General features: G+C 39.5%; 1 protein-coding gene across 1 annotated transcript in view; it reads left to right on the top strand.

Annotated features, from left to right (window-relative positions):
* Positions 1-6,586: 6,586 nt before the first annotated feature.
* The window catches only part of LOC117519904 (bifunctional heparan sulfate N-deacetylase/N-sulfotransferase 1-like), a 198,163-nt gene continuing 196,342 nt past the window's right edge, over positions 6,587-8,407 (top strand). Inside the window, exon 1 of the mRNA XM_034181173.1 lies at positions 6,587-6,795. The gene's annotated coding sequence lies outside the window, so the exon portion shown is untranslated. The remainder of the gene's footprint in view (positions 6,796-8,407) is intronic.

The raw sequence follows: 8,407 nt of genomic DNA, 5'->3' as shown, positions 1-8,407 counted from the left end.
CTGCCACGAACGCTAATGGAGGATCAAAATATATATTATTAATTTGTTTTTAATATTATCCGAACCCAATTCCACATCAAAAGACATAAATGTAATAAACTAAACCTCTTTTTTCTTTTGCGGGTGGAAACATCAGTTTGAAACATTTTTCTTTTAACTCAATTTCTTTAAAAAAATCTAATTGATATATCTATAGCTATTAATATCTATACATTTATCTATATATGTAGAATTATATATAGAAATAGACATATATAAATAAAAATATAAATTTTGGACAACTTTTAATATTTTTTACTTTACTTTTTTACCTCATAGTTTTCCGTACACGTTAGTATGTTCAGTGATGGGGCGACCTTATTTGTCCAGCCACATAAGAAACAAAACTGATTAAATTTTAGTTCGGTCATGTTGCATTTATATATTTTTTTTTCCTATCACATTTGGCATTTGAACAATGGTCACACAGAAACATTTAGTAGCGCAATTTTCCTGAACCAAATATGAATTTAAAGAACTACAAATACAGATATTTTAATTCTGTATTTCAAAAGAAAGATTTCTTTAAACACCCACATTGCCAGAGTTTAACCAGCAGATATCGCTAAAGTAAAGTGAAACAGAAACATGATTTGTTATGATTAACAGCAAATCTGGCAACCAATGAGCACTCAGATTTATTTATTTAATAAATCTACCGAATTTATGGACTTAACCTATATTTTTTAATATTTTGCAGGAATAACTGTCGGGGTCTTTATTTTATGCAACGTGAAAAGTTGACATTTTGTCATCTGCCAGCTCCTCTTCAAACTGCAAGTCCCTATCATTCAATGACCCCGCCCCCTCCCCAATTTATTTTTCTGTCAAAATTTCGTACACGATGTTCAAAAAAAAAAAAAAAAAAAAAAAAAAAAATCACAGAATTGTTATTTGTATGTCAGCCAGCACGTTTTAGTGATTTTTAGACAACACATTGCGACAGTCACAATATGTTTGAGTGCATAAAGGTTGAGTGTCATGGGGGGACACCAGGGGATCAACAGACACGTTGCCAATCTGCCTGCTGGACTCTACATTTGCAATATGAAAAACTACAATTTGCAAAATCCTTGTCAGCCTGTGTATGGAAACAATGAATTATTGTGTGTGTGTGTGTGTGTGTGTGTGTGTGTGTGTGTGTGTGTGTGTGTGTGTGTGTGTGTGTGTGTGTGTGTGTGTGTGTGTGTGTGTGTGTGTGTGTGTGTGTGTGTGTGTGTGTGTGTGTGAGAGAGAGAGAGAGAGAGAGAGAGAGAGAGAGGAGAGCTTTTAGGCTATGGTCTTACTTCAGTTGCCCCATTATCAGATCAGGGCTGCAGATCGAAACTCTAATTAGTGAGGCAATGGATAGTTGACAGTAGGACTTGACATTTTAGAAGTTTATTTAAGCAGTGTCAAAAGACACTGGAAACTTGCTCTAGGCTATACTTTCAGGTGAAAATCATCCCTCACCCCTACCCCTTCCAGTTATTTTTGACGTATGACTTGAGTTGAGGAGTTGTGTTGTCAGATCAGTGACATTTGTGCTGGTGGTGTGTGAATGTGAAGGGTCCACACACACAGTCTGTCACATACAGACCTCCAACTGGGCCTGGCCTTATGTCTAATGAGTCGTGTGACCTTGTCTCCTCTATCATGTGATGCGGATGAGACAGCCAAAGCTGTTTTGAAGGACAGCTTTGTCTTGGGTTTAGCCACTTTATCCCCAACCTCATTAGTCATAACCTCTGAGGATGTGTAGGTGCACTTTTTCCACAGATGCGTAGTGTATATGTTTCATTCATGTGTCTAGTATCCGTTTGGTACAAATAGTAGACTCATATTTAGTTCAGGGTTTTGTTTAATATCTCTGTAAACAGACAACTAAATGTGGAAGTTATATGATCGGCTGATTTGTTTATTGTTTGTGGATGCGAGAACTCAAAAGTTGTTCATATCGTCACGGAAGAATTTGGCAAATTTTGGTGTGAATGCAAATTAGTCTTGATTTTTTTCTTTAATTACTTTCATTTTCTTTACCATTGATAAATGTTCCTTTTATGTCAGTCTTTAACATTGTCACCTTATGACATCTCAAACATGACATGGATTAAGCTGCACTGTGCCCAAGTTTAAATGAATATAAATATGGAAGTAAAATAGCAACTTCTGATGTGCTGCAGTTTATGACACAATCAGGTAACCAGAAATGTGCTGCATTTCTATAGTGCTTTCATATATGAAGCAGATGCTCAAAGCGCTTTTCATTGATGCCTCACATTAATCCACTCATGCCACTGTGCTGCTATGCAAAGTGTTCAGCTCCACTCTGGGAGATTAAGGACCTTGCACAAGAGCCCCTAGTGATTTTCTATAGTCTGACAGGGATTTGAATTGAGGATTCTGTGGTTACAAGCTCATTGCTTTAACCTTTAGACTATCACACATCCACATGTTGTATTTTATTAGTTTTTTATAATCATTTTAGTATTGATTAATATCAATTACTGACTTTGTTTTGCTGTATACCAAGCAGTATACCCACAATTATTATTATTATTATTATTATTATTAGTAGTAGTAGTAGTAGTAGTATTAAATTACTAAATCAACCCGGATATTGGATCTGCTGTGGGAACCCTGAGTGGGAAAAAAACCAAAACAAAAAAGCCAAAATAAATCATTGAGTTACAAATAATCATTTCTGGCTGCTCCCATTAGGCATCACCACAGTAGATCATCCGTCTCCATCTCACCCTGTTCTCTGCATCTCTGTCCAGCAGCACGTCCTCCTTCAACACAACACATCCATAAATATCCTCTTTGCTCTTTTAGCTCTGTCCTCACTGTACTTCTCACAATATACCCTACATCCTAATAATTAAATAAATAAACAAACAAACAAACAAACATATATATATATATACCTCTGCACATGCCCACAGTATCTTGTCTTGCCACTCTTACTTTGTTTCCAAACTATGCAACCTGCACTGTCCACCAATACGTGCATTTCTAAACATCTATCCTTGTCACTCCCAAAGAATCGAAAGCAGCATCTTCAGATTTTCCGCTTCCCAGCTTTATATCAATGTCACCGTCTACAGGTCATACAACTTGGCTGGTGTCATTACCGTTTTGTAAACTTTTCCTTTCCCTCTAGCAGATCTTTCTAAACAAACCATTTTTCATTTCAATTTCAATTTATTGCGCCAAATCACAGCAAAGTTGCCTCAAGGCGCTTCACACAAGTAAGGTCTAACCTTACCAACCCCTAGAACAAGCACACAGGTGACAGTGGTAAGGAAAAACTCCCTTTGATGATTTGAGGAAGAAACCTCAAGGAGACCAGACTCAAAGGGGTGACCCTCTGTGTGGTCCATGCTACTGACACAATTGACAATACAGGAAATTATACAGGAAATTTTGGGAGATTTTGGGAATCCATGCTGGTGCATGAGACGGGAGGCCTGCAGAAGAAAACACCCACTCCCATCTCTGGATGGAGCCGCACCTCAAACAGAGAGAAAAAAACAGAATCAGGCATCAGAAAGACAACAAATATGGTAAAATTTGTCAGCATTAAGCAACAAGAAAAACAGAAGCAATAATAAGGTGATCGCCGGCCCCTAGCCCTAAGCTTCACTAAAAGGTTCACAACCTGCTCCGTTTACTAATAAAATGAATTTAAATGGGTAGAAAGCATAGTACCATACTATGGAAAAATAAGTGCTGGACTTGTTAATCTCTACAGAATCTGACAGTTTTATTGATGCAGGGAGATCATTCCACAAAGCAAGTGCACGATAAGAGAAAGCTCTGTGACCCGCAGACTTTTTATTCACCTTAGGGACATAAAATAGTCCCTGTAGCCTGAGAACGCAGAGCCCGGGCTGGTACATAGGGTTTAATTAGGTCAGCTAAGTAGGGAGGGGCCAGTCCGTGAATAAGTTCATAGGTTAGTAACAGAACCTTAAAATCTGATCTCACAGGGACAGGAAGCCACTGAAGAGATGACAAAATGGGTATAATGTGGTCAAACTTTCTGCTTCCTGTCAAAAGTCTGGCAGCAGCATTTTGAACCAGTTGGAGAGCCCTAATGCTGGACTGCGGTAAACCAGAAAACAGAACATTGCAATAGCCCAATCTAGAAGAAACAAATGCAGGAATCAGGGTCTCAGCATCAGCCATAGACAGGATGGGACAAATCTTCATCCCATCCTGCCACCCTTCTTCTCCTGCTTCATCCTGTCTGCAGTCTTTCCTTTACTGCTCTACTACACTCTCCGTTACTTTGAGAAGTTTACCCCAACCATTTACACTGATCCACTTTCACTACCTCCTGCAACCACACTATTGTGCCACACTCCCTCTCATTCATGTGCACATACATCATCTTGCTCCTACTGACTTTCATTCCCCTTTTCTCTACTGTGTACCTCCACTTCTCCAGGCTCGCCTCAACCTGCTCCCTACTTTCATTACACATCACAATGTCATCACCAAACCTCATAGTCCATGAAGACTCCAGTCTGATCTCAACCATCAACCTCTCCATCACCACTGCAAATAAAAAAGGTCTCGTAGCTGATCCTTGATGATATCCCACCTCCACCTTGTGTCATTCCTGCCACACATCTGACCATTATCACACAGTCCTCAACATATCTTGCATACTTCTCTGCCACTTGCAACTTACTTTTACATAACCACAACTCTTACATCAGCACTGTCAACACTGTCAACTGTAAACACAATGCGGCTCCTTCTGGCCTTCTCTGTGCTTTTCCATCAACACTCACTCCCTTTCTCAACATGAAACAGAATGCTGCACACAGCTCTCCACCTCTCTTACGCAAAGTTTTTTTTGTTTGAAAATGAATAACAATGAATAACTGTAACTTATCAAATGATTGTTTTAGCAGTGTTGGACCACTGAGATTACATCTTTTGATTCACTGATCAAAAAAAAAAAAAAAAAGCAAAAACATCAAATAGGACACTGTCACCAAGCCAGTTGTTCTACTGTTTTTAATTTATGCAGAAATTACCAAAATCATTACAACTACATATTATTGTTCCCATTTCTATTTAAAAACTTTTAATAATAACTGTTAAGAGTGGTGGAAGAAATATTTAGATAGACTGATTGTGATTATATTTGCATTATAAGATTGTGAACCATTTATTCAAATACTAAGCATTAAAAACAGCAGAAAATCATTTTAAAGATAATTTTAAAAAAATCCAGCATGAACACAGATTTAACTAAAAAACAGTACCTATTTTAACATATTCAAATATAACTTTCGGGCAGTGGCGGCGCCAAGGGGGGGCTTGGGGGGATGAGCTGAGCTCCCCTTAGCCCCCCCAATAATTCTGCCAATAATGTGAATAGCAACTGACATATTTGTGGATCTCGGTGTTAAATTGGCAATAATTGGTTTGTGTAAGGTTGATTCCATGCATTGTCTTGAGTACCATTTCAATGAATTCAGTTTGTATACCTATGTGCAAGTTCACTGAACTTGCAATCATTCTAAGTGATGTGTGTGTGCATTGATACCACATTTTAGAGGAGCACGGGTGACTAAAACATATACCTTGGTATTTATAAAGCAATTTACTATATATTGTTCATTTCAACGACATTTTGTGGAGCTCCTCCAACTTTTACACCAGCTCCCCCTCAGCCTCCCCAACAAAAATTTCCTGGCACCGCCACTGCTTTCGGGTTAAGTTCTCACAAACTACTACCTATGAAACAGAAATGTCCCTCTGTGTGTGGAGTTAAGCTTTGGAATGCACTGACTGAAGAAATTTAAATGTATAAATGTTTACAAGTTCAAAAAATGTATAAGGATAAAATTATGAGAGAATACAGTAAACTAGAAGAAAAATGAATACAGGTGCTGAAATGTAAGAAAGTTATGTCATTGTTAATGATGTTTATTTGATGTTTGGTGACTGACGAGGAGACGAGTCAGGGTTGAAATTGTGGACGTTTATGGATTTTTTAATGAATTTATGTTATAATGTTTAAGGTACAAGACTTGTTCCTTGTTCGTGGGATTTTTTGTTCATGAATGAAGCCCGTTAGCTTCTGCTTACTGCCGCCATGTTTGTGTTCAAAAAAAAAAAAAAAAAAAAAAATTATATATCACTCCATGTGGATTGTTATAGCTTTATTGTTATATTTTTTTTTAAGTGTATTCTTAATCCGAATGCAAAAAAGTAATGCGTAACTCAATCGATCTTCCATGAATAAGGATCAAAAGTACAATACTTACAATATTATACTTATAATACTTACAATATATAATAAATAAATAATAATAATAACAACAACATAATGCTTGCAATATGTACAATATTTGGTTCTGACGTGGTTATAATTGAAGTATTTCAGCTGTGTACATAAGTGCAGTAGGTGAGTAGTTACTTCCACCTATTAGCGCGCAGGGGAGTTTGTGGAAGACTTTTTGTGTGATTTGTGCAGATCACAGCCTGCAGCAGCAACATGATGCCGCACACTGATTTCTACGCGCTCTTATCAGATGACAGACGTAATGCTGCGCTGGCGCCCCCTCTCGGCAGTTATGGGTTAGTGTCGGTGCACGGAGCTGCAGAATGAGACAGAGGAGCGTTCTCACGTTTCCCCATTTCTCCCAGCCGTCTCCGCGCGCGCTCCGCCGCTTCCACATCACGGCCGAAGGCAGCAACACGCGCCCGGCGTGCCCCAAATCCTGCGGCCTCCACGTTCGCCTCAGCCGCACGGTGAGTACATCGACATAACGCCGCACACGTCGAGGTGTTTTTTCGCCCGTTTTGGCAGCAGCGAGGCGGCCGACGGAGCTCGCCGCCGCTCGCGCTCCCAGGCCAGGCTACTGTTGTCTGGCGCAGACGGAGAATGAGGCCAGTTTTTCGGCCTCTCTCCCCTCCGCTGTGGAAACGGGAAGCCCCGCCGACAGACGGCTAACCAGCGCGGCGTTTTAACGTTATTTTTATTCCTTTTTTTTTTTAAAAGCGGGTCAGGTCGAAGTTTGTGTTGAGGTTCGTGCTGGTTTGGTCTGTGATTTAATATCGGAATTCCTTTATGCAGCCGTGTAGCTCGGAACGAATCCCAGCAGCAGCCACAAGCAAGTACTGTTTGTGGAACTTTCTAACAGCTGCAGGTATGGAGTGTTATTAAGACCAATATTCAGCTCTTACTTTAGCCCTGTCGTTCGGGCAACAACATGACGATGACAAACATCGGTCATGTCATCTGGAATGAAACACTTGAAAAGGCTGAACTATGCCCTGTTAAAATGGGAACTGTCGTTTAATTTCTGTGCATTTTTTTTATTTAGTAGTGCTGGTGGACAAAAAGGTCAACAACAGAATACAGGGATTTGTTACAGCATGTCCACATGATTTGACAAAATATGGTTTATGTAGTTAACGGAAATAATGTAACGTGTCCAAATAGAGAAATCGCCTTTGGGCTTTTATTACAAAAACTTAATGTCTGCAGGTTTAGCACATTGTTTCAATACTAGAAATGCAAAACACTATTACAGAAATGACAGTCATTGTTAGAAATTGGAGAGGGGTGGGGGAGAAGCTGAGGTGGTCCCAGTTTCGGAATTTGAACTATTCCTGAATTGGACCTGGTACATATTAGAATTATGCTACTGCAAGTGCTCTTCCTGAAATGGCTGTTCTTGTAAAGAATGCAAAACATAAATAAGACCATGTTTGTATACCGTGTGAAATATATGTGCTGTGCAATTTGTGAGTCTGAACCTTTCCCCAGTTGCAAAGGAATCAGAATTATGTTACTGTATAAAACTCCCAGAAGTGTGCAAAGTTTGGTTTGGAAGCGGAAGTATTGTCCAAATTTCCACCTTTTTTTTTTTTTTTTTTGTATATTTCACAGAAATTCACCTGTGGTCATGAGGGTTGGGTCATGACCGAAAGAACTAGATTGCAGGTACAAGTGGCCAAAATGGGTTTCCTCAGAGTTGTGGCTGGTGTCTCCCTTAAGGTGCCTTGACATGTGCACAAATTTGATTCCCGCACTGGCGTGCCATGAGTAAACTTGTTGTAAACTGTGTCTGAGCTGTGTGGCTGTGTGCAAGTGTGCAAAGAAAATTTTGAAATGTTCAAAGCTTCTTCATTTTGTGAACGCAACCTATTCATAAACACTGTCACTGTGAGTCAATGCGTCTCATTGCCGCAGTGCATCTGAACGATTATGATATGTTCCATCCATAATAAACATAATTTTACAGATACCTTATCTAACTCCATCCATCCATCCATTTTCTTCCGCTTTATCCGGAGTCGGGTCGCGGGGGCAGCAGCTCAAGCAAAGCCGCCCAGACCTCCCGATCCACACACACCT

The sequence above is a fragment of the Thalassophryne amazonica genome, chromosome 11 (assembly GCF_902500255.1).
Source record: "Thalassophryne amazonica chromosome 11, fThaAma1.1, whole genome shotgun sequence".
NCBI lineage: Eukaryota > Metazoa > Chordata > Actinopteri > Batrachoidiformes > Batrachoididae > Thalassophryne > Thalassophryne amazonica.
Note: the sequence above shows the minus strand (reverse complement) of the source record. Positions and strands in the feature narration are given on the sequence as shown.